At 43.6% G+C, this 17019-nt stretch overlaps 1 protein-coding gene across 2 annotated transcripts in view; it reads right to left on the bottom strand.

Moving 5' to 3' along the window:
• The window catches only part of arhgap35a (Rho GTPase activating protein 35a), a 67315-nt gene extending 50296 nt beyond the window's left edge, over positions 1 to 17019 (bottom strand). For both annotated transcript variants that reach the window (XM_080459262.1, XM_080459263.1), the window contains exon 1: positions 16922 to 17019. The gene's annotated coding sequence lies outside the window, so the exon portion shown is untranslated. The remainder of the gene's footprint in view (positions 1 to 16921) is intronic.

Here is a 17019-nt window from a genome sequence, read left to right as displayed (position 1 = left end):
ACGTCATCCTTTTGTCTTTTATTTTCTCTCATCTTCACTTCTTACCTGCAAACCAAAAAGGGCTTGATGTTAGAACAAACAGCGTCTTCACAAGAGGTGGTGAGCGACACCATTTCAGATGTGGCTTCTTATTTAATATTGTCTTTGCCATGAGGTTGCCGAGGAACCAGCTGGCAGGCTAAAGGAAGTTCCTAACAGAGCGATGATCCAGTCAAAAAGTGAGAAACGGTGGCCCTGTAACTCCTGCAAGTGAACAAACTGTTGTCTTTACGGTTCAGTAAGTTCAGATTTACTGGTGATGAAACAAATAACAAGAAGCAACACAATTAATGATCTCAGTTGACTCATTTAGAAAACAGGTTTTTGAAGTCTAAAAGTCAGGCTGGCCAGTTTTCAGCTAGGCTGAAACCCTAATGGAATCCAAAATGTCGAATTCGATCATTTCTAAAGATGTATATAAAGGCCTCAATTTTACCATTTCTTTAAATAATAATAGTAAATAAAATACACTGATATTTTACTCATAAATGTTCATCAGCCCTCTTATAACAGTCACTATTACATTGTGGTTGTGGTTCAGATTATTTTGCTGCAGTATGTGAAGGTGCATCTAAAGATACCTGAAAACTTTTGAAAGGCGTTCATTGTCACTAAACTCACAAAATGTTCCCACCAGAAACTTGAAACACCTCTGTTTCACAGTGTATACGTATGGTGATACATATATTATGTACATCAGGTCGTCAAGGTCAGTGCACTGGACTTTGACTTGGTTTAATAAAACTCTGAAGTTAACTAGGATTAGTTCACTCAAGGAAATAGAGACTCAAACTGTAGCAACTACACTGGAGACATTGGAGTTCGAGGTGTAGAGGTTGTCATGGAGGGAGGTCAGAATGAGTGCGATGGAAGCCATTAACAGTGTTAAAATGAACGAGTGGGATGTTAAGAAGGAAGAGGGGAGCGTGTGCAGCCAGGAGGAAGAAGACAGCTGGGAGGACGGTGTAGTGTTGAGACAGCGAGCACAAGTGATGTTGTAGAGGAGAGTGTGATGGTAGGATGGGATTTGAGTCTTTTAACTTCATTAGTTCCGCATCAGTCTGGGGTCTGTAGATTATGTCTAATTAAGCAGCTTAACATGGCTTAAAAAGCACCACACAGAAAGCACAAGAGCCTTATCTGTCAACCTGCTCAAACGATTCTCCGCTTCCCCTTTCATTCCCGTGGCAGGCTAACATAAATTCCCTTTGCATGGCCTTTATGCTGGGGAGATTAGAGGCTCTGACATGGTTGGGAGGTGGATAGCTAGCAGCCACAGCGATAGCGGCGCGGGCCGTGGAGATGGAGGGAGAGAGCATGTGTGGCAAGCGGCGGGGAGGCAGATGCTTCCTTTCAGACTGCAGGAGGAGACAGTCGATAAAGAAGGGTGGGGCTCAACCAGCAGAAGTCCTACTGAGTCCTGTCATTGTAATCAGCATCAGTACAGCAGAATTAGGCCATACGTCTGCTCATCATTAGAGTGCAACAAGATGATCACCAACTGGGTAGCAGCATCACTCCCGATGCAGTGCAACTAGAGCGGGTGCATGTCAGGTAACGCGTTTAAAAGTACAGGTGGTTTCTGCTCTTCTGCAGCTTTATTAGGTCAAAAATAAAGCCATATTATATTCAGCCAGATTTTGCTTTGCATGTAAGACCATTGGCATGATATATTAAGCTGCAATACTGGCTTTGGGAAAAAAAGCACTATGTGCAGGCCGAGTTCATTTATTTTGACTTTATGGCAGTCGAATTGTCAAAAAATGTGCAATGAATGAGTGCTTCAGGCCATTTTTTCAAGATAACTTCAATAACTGGCAGTTATTCAATATTGCATGTTATAAATGTGCGACACACTGGTGAGTCCTCTCTGTGGACGGCCATACTGTAGAGGTCCTGTTAGCCATCATTATCACTAATATATAGGCAGAAAACTCAATATCTCTGCGATATAAAAGATTTCAATTGCTCTACCTATTGAAAACAGTCAAAGAACCATAGTTATATGAGCAATGTGTGCCAAATCCTGACAGCAGCAACAAGAAGCAAAGGGTTAATATGCATGTCAGGGGTAAATGTCAGTTACACAAACATCTTATAATGAGAAATTACTGAATCAATGAAAGTTTTTGGCAATTACAGAGCCGAGCTTGGCCTCAGCACTCCACAACACAAAGTTGGATAAAAGTACGTGGATGAAACATCCAATACAGAGTTTGACTCCCCGTGGTTACAACTGGGTGGGTAGACTGAATAGTTCAGAGTCCTTTGTTGTTGTTTATTGGTGAAAAGGAAAATCATAAATAATGAAAAAACAGAGTTGGGATTGTACTTTGGTCATGCTTCTAGTTGTTTTATGCTGATATGTAAGGAATCAAACAGATATGCAGACTAAACTGCTGTAATATAAACACATTTACACATTTAAAATGTGTGGGTGTGTGGCCATGTCCTTCTATCCTTGTGGGGACCTAAACCTGATTGAACACGAACCAATGGAGGCTCATGTCACCATGGAGAAAGAAAAACAGAGGCCCCATGAGGAATATAAATACATTTGTAGGTTAATTTAAAAACAAACAGGATTGGTCAGGATTTCGTTAGTTAGGTTTAGATCGAATAAAATTAAATTACTAAAAGCAAGAATCATAAGAGAAGACAAACAGAAGCGGAGGCCACCAGCGAGAGGCAGAGGGACAGGAGAGTGAGGGAGCGATAAAAAGATAAAGTCAGAGCCGAACTGATGTAGTGAAGAGTGAGAGAGAGAGAGGGGGAAACTTGGAATGGAGGGAGAGATGAAGAGAGAGCTGCTATCTGATAGAAGGGATTTGCCCTTCCCTGGAACAGTAATTTACTAAAGCCGTCCTACAGAGGCCCATCAGTGGCGATCTGCTGGCAGATTAGACGACAAAACCTCATCCCTCACTTTCCCTCCAGCCAATCAGCGGCAAGCAGTGAGCACAGGGTCGAGGATGAAGGGAGGACAGAGGAGGGGAGGGGCAAAATTCCCTGTTGCGATCTGTTGTATTTCGGCAGGCCTCATACCCCAAAGTTTACTACACAAATCCATGTATAATAAGTACACGAGATTGAATTGGAGACAAGGCTGCATTTTCCCACCCTCAGGATACAGCCGCTAACACTGTTTGTTTTCAAGAGCTGGGGATTTGTCATTTATAATCAGTTTTCTGCTCATGTTTTTCTTGCACTTGCTTGTTCTTTTTTAGCAGTTTGTAGCCTGCCCCAAAGGCCCTCACAGCATTCCTCTGTTATATCGGTCGAGTCACTCTCTGCCCACCCACCCCCCCTCCAATACCCCTCTCTCTCTCCCTCTCTCCCTCCCTCCCTCTCTCTCCCTCCCTGCGTCCGCCTCCTCCATCTCCCTCTCTCCATGTACCATAGAGCCCCATCAAGTGTGCCCCAGCTGTGCAAGAAGTGGGAACTGTTTACCATGGTACATCATCAGGGAGTCCTACAAACAACACCCTACACGTTTACAGAGCTCTCACGGCCATTGCAGTGTTTACCACACGGAGCATTAAGGACCCTTTGTATAAGTCAACGACCCAGCGTGTGCAAAAACAGCCATTGTTTGAAAAGAGGCAAAATTTCCCAGGGTGTGAAATGCAAATGTCAACTTATTAAAAACAAAGAAATTCTGTGCAACAAAACACAAAGCACAGCTAAATTACAATCTGTGTCATTGTGGTAAGCCACATGATTCCAGTCTTATAGGTGCACAGATATGAACAAACTCATGAATAAGCGCCTTTTGGCAATACCGCCGTAACCACCAACATCCTGTGTCTGCCTCTTTCGCACTGATGTGAAAAAGCAAACAAAGTAGACCAGTAGAACTGCCTTTCCATCACCGTTTCCTGTCTTCCAATTTGGAGCTGCTTCCCTAACGCACAAGCCCCCCGACGACCCCTGGATCCCCTGACATCAGCCACACATGTCACCTGTCAACGGCGACCCCTCGCAGGGTTGTCAGTGAGAAGAGAGGAAAAAGCAAAGCCTTAGATAGAGGATCTGCTCCACGGTTTAAAACCTGTACAAGAATAGTCTCAGGGTTTCACAATACCCTAGAACTTGAACCAGTATGGTCAAGACACAAAAACATTGTCAACGGGAGTTTCTGTAATGTAGGGTTATGTTGAAACAGTGTTGCCTAAGGTCTGACAGTAAACACGTCCGTGTGTCATACCTTGAATTGTGGTTCAAGGGCAGGTTGAACTAGTCTTCGGTACTTGTTTGGTTCCTCCCACTAAACAGTAGGCGGACAAGTACAGCAAATAAAAGTGCAGCACTTGACAAGATTATGTCAACACTGATAGATCCCACATTAACTCATGGTCAGTCTATGAATCTCCCCTTCTGCTGAATTACTTTTACTACAGAGGGGGGATAAAATTCTATCTCGGCTCATAGTGATGAAAGCTGATTCACCAGCAGACCAGATAAAACATATCAAATAACATTTCCAAATCAAAGTAAAGCTCAGCATCCAACTCTCATGTCTTCAGTCTGAAATTCTTGGTATTACTCTTAACACAAGAAGCAATGTACTTTCTTTAAAAGGTATACATTTTTAAATATTTGTCCTTACATCATTCAAATTGACTTCGGATAAATTTATCATAATTCTTTTCATCAATATGAATTCAAAATCCCACTTATTTCTTTTTTATTATGGCAGAAGATTAGAAGTACCACGGCATGCTGGGAAAAGAGAGACTGGCCCATTGTCATTAGAAACAACCCCTTGATGGTTTAAATACAAACTAGATACCTTTAAACATACTTGCATAATCACCAATATGCCTTCAGTTGTTTTCTTTTTGACGACTTAATCGTCATCACCTTTTACCGACTCACGCATATTTTCACAATACACAGACCGCAGAAGAAGGTACAGACGCATCAACATACCCAAGGCATTAGATTTTCTCACTTTAGGTCATTTTTCTCCTCTGGAAACTCAGAGACGATGTAATAATAGCCAATTTATGAAAGCATGGCGTTTCTGGATCATCATTTCCAACACATCATTTCAATCGAATTTCCTCAACATGACCAGACATGTCTGGCTTTGGTTAAGCTATTATTGGAAAGGCTACAATCAGCCACTGTATTTGTGTCACTAAATCAGGATAGTGTTTGTCAGTTTTGCTTTTCCTCTCCGCCACAAAGAGGGCTTTGGCAAATCCATGAGTGACTGTATTTTGTGTACGTCGGGAGAAAAAAAATCTACATGAAAAATGAGACTTGATTACAATGAATATACATTTGAGGAAATCTAAGCTCGAGTCATGCTGAAACTATGCAGTGAGAGGGGAGCTGGACTGGAGCGGCTGTTGAAACAGGTCACATGTTGGACTGCAAAAAAAAAAAAAAAAACAACAACAAGCTTTTCTTTGCATTAGTCAGTCAGTAAAAATTAAAAACCGGTACTACTTGTTGTAAAATGCTACGTATCCTCTAGCATAGTGGTTCCCAATCTAGGGCCCGGTTCCCCCTTGTTGTGGCCTGAGTCTTTGCTTGTCTTGTTAGCTGCACAGTAATGTTTGTGAAAGTCAGAGCTGAGAGAAGAGGTATGCAGTCTTTACTAGAGGCAATCTGGTGGTGGTGGTGGTGGTGGTGGTGTGTGTGTGTGTGTGTGTGTGTGGGGGGGGGGGGGGGGGGGGGGGTCCATGTGAAGGAAAAAAAAAGTTATCGAGCAAATGCAGTTTTAAAAATCCACAAACAAATACAGATATAATTTAAGAAGGAAGAGGGATGAATTTCCCCCACCAACTTAAGAAATTGTCTGTAATACATTACAAAGAATGTACCCTAAATGTCATTAATGAAGCTAAACATTCACAACCTATGCTGCTGACAAATTATTATGCAACTATTTTCTTTCAGCTTCCTAAACCTCTCACTGATTGTTCCAAGAACTATGAGCACAGGTGATCAACACGTTTGAACAAATAAAATGCAAAAAAACACAACAGTCCAGGATGTTTAGACGACGATTGCATGACTGATAAGACAATTTCCTGCCGCATCAAACAGGTTTCATTACATTCAGGAATCAATCTAGAAATGGTCATTTTTTGTCTTTTTTATCTCTGACTTGAATTAACAACGCAGGTAGAGCCTTCTCGGCTGAATATTTGCGACCAGGCAGATTACATCTTGGGTCAAGTGTGTTTTCTAAATCTGGACCTTTCAACCACACAAACTGAGCCCATGTCTTCTGCTATATGATGGGCTACGGTGAAGGATGGAGGAGACCCCCGCCACAAGATGTTGGACCGCGAGCGGTTGGCTGGGTCCCCGGAGGAGACATCCTGGGCCGGGCCGCCGTGACCGCTTTGATGGTTTGAGTTCCGAGTGCTAGCCCCCAGCGTGGATCTGGACATGGAACCCACGCTACGCCATCCTCTCCTAGACGGACGCCCAGGCGGCCACCAGGTCAACCCGTGGTGGGGGAGAACGAAGGGCAGGTGGCACGGGCCCGCAGTGTTCGTCGAGCCGGCATGGGCCATAGCCGGAGCCGGACGGAAGCCGGCCGCCTCGGCTTCCGCTATACGCTAGTACTCTGCTAAGCTAAGGTGCGTGACGTGGCTCTCGTGACAGAACGGAATGTCTGTGGGAGCGCTCGTTTTGTCTCCGAGAGACCGCCGGCTGCAGCCGGCAATTGAATACCTGCGGCTAAATGCTAGTGTGACACTTGAATATTCACGGTAGAGGGCTTTTCTATATCGCACCGAGAACAAGCCACGATACATCGAGTACATTCGATATATCACCCAGCCATACTTTATCAACTCTTATATCACATGAACATATGTATATAAAAGTGAATCGTCAAATTGTCCCTGCAAGTTTCTCTCGATTATTTCACTTTTATTAAGAGAGGCTCCACTGAATTATACTTTTTAAAGCTCGTCTGTACATCTGTGTAATGTCTGCTCTGGCTTTGGTGGAGCTTGAACAAGTCTGAAAAATGACTTCACAGGGTTTGGTCACTGTTGAGTTGTATTACTGGAAAAATGTGTGAGTTGGTGTCTCTTAGTATTAGGAGCTGCACGATATTAGTTAAACTCGAGATATGCAATAAACAAACCCTTCAGTGTATGACACTGATGTCACGTAATTTGCCAAATATGTTGACATAAAGAGCACGGAAATGTGATGTAATGCAGCTCAATCAGTCTTTAGCAAATTGATAACGCAGCAAAAAAAGTTGCGTTGATGCTATATAAATCACTTTCTGAAACATTTGCAGTTGCTGGTTGCAAGTAAAGCGATTTCTCATTCATTTAAAAAGGAAAGTTGAATGTTGACATTTTTCAAAAGGATATCTTTCTCTTACACCAACAGAACTTGGAACACTACTACAACTGGACCAGCTTTGAAAAACAAGACAGCAACTGATCTCACTCTTGCTAAATCTGCAAACAAAAAAAAGGCCCGTGTCCTCATACTCAGGTTTCACAAATCAAAGTGTTTTCAGGTAAAGTTCACCTCTCTCCTTGGAATTCTCTCTTTGACAGTCACGTGGATTTAACCCACTACAAAAACCGTCCTCGTCCCGACCTGACAAACTGCATTCCCAGCGACCTTTTCCCTCATTGGGCAACAAAACAAAAAAGTCTGCGTTCTCCTCTTTCTGACAACTGTGACTAATACGTGCGGTGGTGTGGTGAGGAGATCTCTCGCTGAACAGCCAACAAACGAACCCAAAACAACTCCCAGAAATGTTTACATTCTTCACTCATGCTTCCTTCTGCTTTTATCTTCACAATGGAGGACATAGAGTCAGCAAAGTGACAAGAGCAGAAGCGGGGATAATGTGTGGATTCAGGTTTGTGGTTCATTCAGAAACAATGATGATGTACTCTGATTGTTGTTGCAAAGAGAATTCTCAGCATACTGACTTTATTTGAAAACTTTCTGCTGTCTCATGAACAGTAACTTCATTAGTTGACTCTTACACAGGAAGCTTGATTTCACGCTATCAGGCACAACGTGACCTCCACTCCTCTTACAGTTTATTTACTGTTAAACTGACGGGAGTCTGAGAGGCTTAAATTGGTAATTAGCGCTGAATCTTCAGTCAGCTCATTCCAAGTAACTGTCATCTGTTAAATACAGTTTTAGAGTGAGAGATTCCGACACTAGTGTGCAGGGGGTGGTGGGAATAGAGGCATTTCTCCAGTCTTCATCAGGAATGTTACAAAATGGTGGATCCTCAGGAGCTGCTGCAGCACTGCAACAGGAAATGAACTCTGACATAAGAGCTGTGGACCTTGGGGCCCCAAATGCATCCTGGGAAATTATGGAACTGAGAGGAGAAACGACCCGTGTCACCCCCCGTGCAAAACCTAACTCAGAGGGAAATCCATTTACAATCCCCTAAAATTGCATGATGGATGCATACAGTACGAGGCAAACACTTTGGTACTCGGAATATAGGTGAAAGGTCGTTGGAACGAATGCCATGAACAGTTAAACAGTTTACTTTGAAATGTAATTATTGTGTGTTTGATGAACAACATGGTTTCCAATACTTTTCGATCCCATCCACTGTGCTGGATGTTTTAGGGGTCTCGGTGCGACAAACCTGATTCTCATGGATGTGACCAGCGAGTTACAATCAGAGGGGAAATTGTTAACATATAACCCTCCAGTACCAAGATTGGACAACCCTGGCCTAACAGAACTGTTAAAAGACTAATGTGGATCATCACGTTTTAGTGTTTTCATTCAATTACACTTGATTATGTGATATGAATTAAATCTGAGATGCTGTCCTCGGCACCACTGACTGTACACTTGTTCACACTTTTCAAAGCATTCAAGACTTTTGTCAACTTGAAACAGTTTTTCTGTGGATATTTATTTCTATCTTATATTATGCTGACTGCATTATGTTGAAACCTCTGGTCTTTACCAGTCATGCTATAACTCTTCAGAATTCCTACAACAGTTTTTTGCAATCGTGTGTGGCTTCATTGTTAAGATAATCAATTCATAAAACTAAAGAGCTTTAATATAGATTTCTCATGGTATTCAATGATTCAAGCAGCTACAAACTCTGACGTTTGTACGGCACCATATATATTTAAACTTCTCATAAGACTTTTTCTTTTCTAAATGTAGACAATCCAGGTGATTAATTTGTTTGTTTAGCAAACACAAATGTTCTATTGGCCAAACAACAATAATCAGTCCCACAAGGTGACGTTCAGGCCTGCACAGACTGCACACAGGAAAGGCAGTTGGTGATTTCATTCTCTCAGACGGGTGGACAGCACCACAATAAAAACAGCCAACAATAATGGGAAAGCTGGATGGAGGCTTTATGGTGCACGGAGTAATGAGCATAACAATGCTACCATCCTATTGAAACATTACACCGTGGCACTTGATTCAGGTTCCTTGAGGTGTGCCTCCTCCATCATTAAAATCCATCTTATCCTCCGTCGGCGCTGGGAGCTGCCACTCTCTGGTTTATGGCCATTTTCCAAGACGTGAGACAACAGTATGGACATCATTAGCTAAGTGGTGGTTGGATGACAGACGGTGGCGCTGCGATCAATAACGGCAGGCCCGGGCCGTCCGCAGGGCTGAGCAGTGCTTACTCATCAGCCCTGGGCTTACTGGAGCCCGGGCGACGGCCAGAAGCTGGGACAAAGCCAGATAAGGGATGTGGAGGTGTCAGGGGCTCACTGCCTGCGATAACAAATGGCTATGAACAGCCACCTTATCTTCTCACCTTAAAGAGGATATGATGTCCACTGTCACACAGCTGCCGAATGACCTGAACCACTATGACAGTTATGTTATGAGGGTGCGAAAAGGTCAGCCACTGTAGATCACCTTGTATGTGTGTACTCAGTAGTGTATATATTTTTGTGTCCGAAGCACAATAGTTGACAATTTCCCAACACCAGCTTGTAAACCTTCGGAGCTGCACCAAAAGTGAACACTGAACATTAACTGGCAGGTAAATGATCTGCTAAGATGCCTCGGGCGAGCTACAACTTAAGAATACCTAATCATGGGATAAAAATGTCCGTTGACCACGGTGGAGGATTTCGTGCAACCATGTATGTGTAGGAGAGGGAGTGTCAGCGCATGCGCAATGAGGAAATGCCAAAGGCCTCTACATTGGTGTCCAGATTCACCCTGAAGTGGTGTCTGAGGCAAACGTCTACTGACAAGGTGGTGCCCTTCCCCTGTCCTTATCCACAGCTCACAATAACATGTCATTGATCTCCAAGGGCGAAAAAATAGCCAGCTGGAGTAAGCAGAGGCAATGAAAAACAATAATATTCTGTGACAATCAAAAGACTAGACGCTGAGGGGTGACAAGCACGATGGTGACTTTGGGAAAAGTAGGAAAAATGAGATTGTTTGAGAAGCCTCTGGCTGTCCGGGTCTTCAAGCTCATTTTTCCAGCTCTCTTTCTCTCCCTCTCGCCCTCTGTCCCTTTCTGAAGCTCATCAATCTGTGATTACAGCTGACAACTTTAATTATAATATATTTGAAGTAGGACACCACTCTGCCGCCCACTCCCACCTCTCTCCTCCGTCTGGGTGCTTCAGGTGTACCAACACACTTCCAACACAGTCGTCAGGACTCCGGGCAGAAGCAGCATGTAACCGTCAACATGATAAATAGACAAGCGTGTTGGGGTAATATGCAAACTAAACATCATGTCTCAGCGGTGCCGATATGCATTAATCATGAGTATTACCTAAAGCTGTTATATTTTAGAGACACAAATCTGAACAGAAAGAGAACGGGACACTTTACAGCAGAGGGTCATTGTCTGTCTCTACACACAGTTCATACCTGGGGTGGTAAACTCATTTTAGTGCAGGGTCCACACAGAGGCCACTTTGCTCTCTCTTTGGCCAGACCAGGAATAGAATAGTATAATAACCAGAACCTCATGTTTCCCTTTGTTGTTGTTTTTTTTGCAAAAAGTTACAAGTACTTCAAGAAAAGTACAAAACCTGAACAATTTTTTTTTCTCAACATTATTCAATTTTCTGTCTCCAGCAGCGTCTCCAATTTGCAGCGAGCATGTCCTCTTAGGAAAATTGAAATCAAATAACTTTACTTTGCTGTCCACATCTGTTGAAAGACCTGAAATCCTGTCTGCCACAGTGCTTTTCTCCAGGCTCATGTTCACAAAAGAAGCAAAAGCCTGTTGCTTCTCTAGACACATGATTTGTGTGGCCTTCAGCATACTTGTGTTCACCAATTTGCCCCCACAGAACGGCTTTCATTCTAATGTAACTTGGCTAGAAATAGAATAGCTGTAATAGCCCGTCTTCACTGCTGCATCACCAACCTCAATGTTGGTTTGACACCCACTGTCAAACACTACAATCATATCCACACCAATTTTTTTGCGGGACATTTAATTATATCTTGGCTAATAATGTGTGAAAATAAAATGAAAAAGCAATATCATGAGGTTAATCACAAACCCTGCGGATTTCAGTTGTTATGTTTACACAACAGCTCGAGTAGAGTAGAGAGGAACAGGTAAGCTGAGGTGAGTCCAGCTTTTGTTTAGTGTTTTTATTATTATACCTGACATAAAAAAAAAGAAGAAGTTGACAGCCGGTCTTCAGCGATAACACCACTGCCTGAAAGTCTCTTTTACACACACGTTACTGTTATGGGAGCTCTCTTTCTCCACCCTTTGCCGCTGGATTTAATCCAACTGATGTTGGCCAAAGCAGTATACGTCGACCTCTTCAATAAATAAAACCGTAAAAGCTGCAATACCGACATGTTTTACGGCAGACAATCACACAGAAATGTTCAGTCATATGCAACGCGCTTAATCGAGTACGTCATCCTTCTCTACTTTTAACCACAATGCATGGGCACTCAGCATTTCCCACTATTACTGTTGACTGACGAGCTTCCTCCTGAAGCAACAGGTTGAATCAGTCAATACACACAACTGCTGCTGCACTTATTAAAGGGGAAGTGAGCATTCCACCGACAGCACCTGCCATCACTCACAACAGCAAGCTTGTGCACAAAGAATTACGGAAAACGTAGCTGAAGATACACCACTGAAGGTATAGCTGCTAATTCATTAGGATGTTTGTTTTTTTTATCTGAAAATCTCCTCCTTCCACACCTCTCTGATGTCATACCATTTCTGCCACTTTCCAAACCTTTAATATACACACCAATTTCACAAAGTGATGGGCCACATGAAAGCAGCCAAGATTTTATACTTCCTAATTCTTTAATTGTGACTGCACTGTAAAACACTATCAGGCTTTTCTTTTTTCTGAATATGACAAAATTCTCATTACAAGTACAAAAATAAAAAAGCTCCATTGTTGGTTGGCCCGCTTCACCTCTTCCCCTCACCTTTGACCCCCAACTCTGCTCGACTCCACTCATTCTACATCTTCTGGTACTTCTCAGCCACACACACCACCACCAGGCATCGTAGGTGGACATCCTACAGGAAATCCTGGGGCGCCATCAGGGAGAATCTCTAGCGAGAGTCAAACAATGACACACACACACACACACACACACACACACACACACACACACACACACACACACACACACACACACACACACACACACACACACACACACACACACACACACACACACACACACACACACACACACACACACACACACACACACACACACACACACACACACACACACACACACACACACACACACACACACACACACACACACACACAGGCCCAATTTACGCAACAAAGCATGGGCTATTGTGGCGGAGATGAGGGTAGGTCGGCACGACAGGTTGGGACAAAAATGAAGGCTAAACGTTGGGCTGCTGAGGAAAATATGCGAGTTCGTGTCTACAGATCACAAACGTGCTCAGAGTTATCCTTTAATGCTTGTGTAGGTGGATTTCATGGAAGTCTCTCTTGTTTTGGAGGGCGAGAGGCTTTCAGTGTCTACAGTTTTCCAATAAATCGTGCACAAACAGTGACTCATCCAGTAACAATCAAAAGCCATCACACTCTTAACTAAATATAGCAGAGGATGTGACAAACATCCCTTTATTTAGGCAAGTTTCTTCCCCCACTCCATAAACGTTACAGAGTCAGAATTGCGCCGATCTCTGTATGTAGGTGGTACAATCTTTGTGTGCAATTACAGCACCACAAGTCCAACCTATTGAACTCTGGGCAGTGGCCTCATTTCATTGGCAGAGGCTCAATCATAACATCTTATCTACGGACATGCTGAGTCATGGAATTCAGCTGTGGCCAATAGCCAAGCAGCAGGGTTACTTATGGCTGTCATTGATTGGTTGATCCCTGAGCACAAAGCTGAAAGGGCACATACCAGGGACACGGCCTGAAGCAGAAACTGGCAGCAGTTTGCTCTCACTTTACTTTACTCTCACATTCTTGTTGCTCTTTCGGTTTTCCCAACTGACAGCCTCGTTTGTTGTGACACTCGGCTCAGTTCTCCTACTTCCTCACAGATCTCCCCCTTCATGCTTTGCTCGGTTCAGGCTCTTCCAAATTACCATAGCCTCATTACCTCTGTCCCTCTGTTGTGTAATTGCGTTTGGAATAGCAAAACAGGGTCGCTCATGTCCAGAGGTCACCATTCCTCTGTGGCTTACATCCTGGTCCTTCGTCTCCATGGTCCCCCATTGTAAACCATCTTTCTTTGTGCAGAGAAATATCAAGGTTGATTAAAAGTACCTACATAGAGTCCTATAGCCACCATTCAAGCCATAAATCATATCCAAAGCCTTGGCTTTCCACTAGAACTGTCCATTAATAATGCATTTGTATTGGAAAAGCAATACAATAATAAGGAAGGCCTGCAATACAGAACAAATGCAATTTCTGTTACTGAACTGAGACACTTGAGAATTATCTTCAGTGTCCTTAGATGAACAATATGAAAAAGATAATGCCTTGTGATAATCTTGATAATTTTAATGTTATTTTTACTTCAGACATACACTACGCTGAGCATGCACTGCTGATCCAGGTCAGAAGCATGACAGAAACGTTTAAGCGACTATTTCGTAAGTCATAACATATAAACTAAAACTGATTCTCGTAACTTATAAGCTGTAATTAAAGGGAATGGTGTAAAAAGGTGTACGGTTTGATTTACTGTACAATAAAACTAAAATATATCTAAGTTTGAACGTTAGAATTAAACAGAGGGAAAAATGAACCTGTCCGCTGTGTTTTAATGTTATAAATTCCTCTGAAAATTGGTCTTTGAAGATACAGACTAAACTGGCTCTGAAATCGAAGAGTAGCTCACTCCAGAGACCTTTACATCAGCATGTCCCCTCCATCTGAAGTCTGTAATGAGCAGGAGGGCTCAAACAGTGGGGACAGAAGAGAACCTCAGTTCAACTCAGGCGGGCACACTTTCTAATGGAAATTCAGATACAATCATCCCAGAATGCACTTCTCTCTCCCTAATAATCAGCCACTAGAACAAGGCGGCCATTGAGAGGAGAGTGACTGTAATCTGGTCCACCAAACTCCAAAGCTGCCCGCTATAATTAGCTCCTTTCTCCATCAAACAGACTTCCACTGACTCAAGCGACCCTCTGCTGTAATGCATGAGAGAGGAGATTTACTGAACGGCACATTTTCTGATGACTGGGGAAAATTTCCTCTCCTTGGCACATGGAGTCACTGCACACGACAGGTGTGCCAGCTGTAAAATCGGCAAATGAGCGGGTGAGAGGGCACGGCTGCATTCAGCAGCAGAGTGGTTGGTAAGAATAAAAGCTTAAGTTGACGAGGAAATCATACAGTGGGGGGGGCCACTTCTCAAATCGAGTGGCAGTACAAGCCCACAACACTTTGTTCGCTATTAAAATTACCCGCCGACTGTTAAGCCGACTGATGTACGTCGTGTTTCGCACTACAGGGCTCAAATAATGTCCAATTACTTTTCTCATTTGATTACCGCTCCAGCAATGAGAAAACACTGAGTGACTTTCGATGTGACCCAGGAAGTCAAAGTCCATCCACTGGTCCTGCTGCCGAGCATGCCAGACCCTGTGTTTATCCCCTCACATAATATAGGACAGAGCCGCACATCCAGTGTCCTCATGAAAGGCTGTAGCCGCATCCCTGGCCTACATCCTGACGGGCGAAGCCTGCCCTCCTCTAATCTCAGGAGCATGTTCAGGCTCAGGGACTCACAATGCGATCGGCAGCCCAGAGGCAGACAGACAGGGGTGAGTGGGTATTCTGGTAGCGAGCCTGCTGCCTGGGCAAATGGCACGGCTATTAGGGGAAGAAGAGGCTTCCTGGAGAGGTGTGACTGCACTGCAAAGGGCCCAATCAAGCACAGAACAGAAGTGCTGACAGCTGCTAATGCGTTTACCTGAGAGCAAAGAGACTGTCTGCCCGAGGAAAAACAGTGTGTCTGTGTGTGTGTCTGTTTACATCTTTGTGAGCGCCCGGTCTTCTCGGTAAAGGTTGATTAAGATCAAAGTGGGAACAGCTCATCAAAAAGCGCCAGGTCAAAACACAGCCAGCAAAACAGTGGGTGTGTGAGGAATTTATTTGCTTGAATAGGATGTACAATCCACAAAATGAATGGCCATTATCTGATCACAAAGTTCCTGTTTTCAAGGTGTTTCTTTAATCTGGCAGTGACACAGCAGCGCACACACCAAACCGCTTGCTATGCACCTCTGTGTTGAGGCCATATCACAAAAACCCAGGCCGTTATCTCACTCCCCGAGATCTGACACAGCCAATTTGAAATCACCATTTCACACAGCACACGGGAAGGATCACTTTAAAAGATATAAGCACTGAAGTCCAGAGGAATGAAAAAGGGAGTGGCTGCCCGGCCAATGACCAGTTTGCAGGGGCAGTGAGATTAAGCGGCGACACATCGATGACTCCTCCTGACACCAAAATGGATTAATGGCCGAGTTAATTGTTATCATCAGGTCATTCTTATCAGCCCATCTAAACCGCATGTCAGACCATGAAGGTGTAGACATTCTGCATCCAGCGAGTCACCCATCTGAGACATTTAATAGGTAGAAAATAGCAGTCTAGGAAGAGTGGAGGCAAAGGGGAACTTAAGAATGACCTCCGTGCAAATCCTAACTGTGTCACCAAGAGGTCCTGTATGCCTGCTGCTTGGCAAAGTTACTGGGACAATTTAATAAGAGTGAATTTCACAGATTTAGGTGCTCCTAGAGTATGACCCAAATCTGTTGAGAGCCCAGGTTCGAGGGCAGTAAACTGCTCAAGATGCCAACGAAAGCAGTCACTTCCAGTGAATACCTCGAAAACTGGACAAAATGGCAATCATGTTCATCCTGAAGGCTTTTAAACCAGGAAATGATCAAAAACAAGTATGACATGCATTCCTATTTTGTCTACACCCGTTTAACGTCTGCCTGTAATGAAGGCATGACATAAACTTTCCCCAGGCCTGGTCAAGAGCAATGTATCCCAGGTGTTGTTGTCCAAACAATTTAGATTTAGTTGGACAAGACTCATTTAATGACCTTTTTTTCCAAAAAAAAAAAATTCTTATAGCAAACTGCCCATTTAATTCAAAAAAACCCTAAACTGCCTCCCTGTGGCTTTAACGTCATACACCCCCGAATCTCCATTAGAATAATCATTATTACAGTATTACTATGAAAGGCTTGAGATGGAGCCAGCCCTCGGGGGGACTGGGGTTGACTCCCAGTTTCGTGTTATTCGCAGCACTTCAGTACTGCAACGTTAGAGGAGGGAAAACGCCTTGAAAGCAAAAGATAAAATCTCCCCACACATATGCGATTAAAAGGGTAGAAAATAATGAGTGTGCGGTGTTGTATACATACCATGTCAGTCCTGTCTCTCTCTGGCTGCTGTCCACTCCTTTTCTTCTTCTTCCTCCTCTCTCTCTCTCTCTCGCTCTCTCCCTCTCTGTACGAGCCCC

The sequence above is a fragment of the Lipophrys pholis genome (genome assembly GCF_963383615.2).
Source record: "Lipophrys pholis genome assembly, chromosome: 3".
Lineage (NCBI taxonomy): Eukaryota > Metazoa > Chordata > Actinopteri > Blenniiformes > Blenniidae > Lipophrys > Lipophrys pholis.
This window is presented reverse-complemented; position numbering and strand designations above follow the sequence as displayed.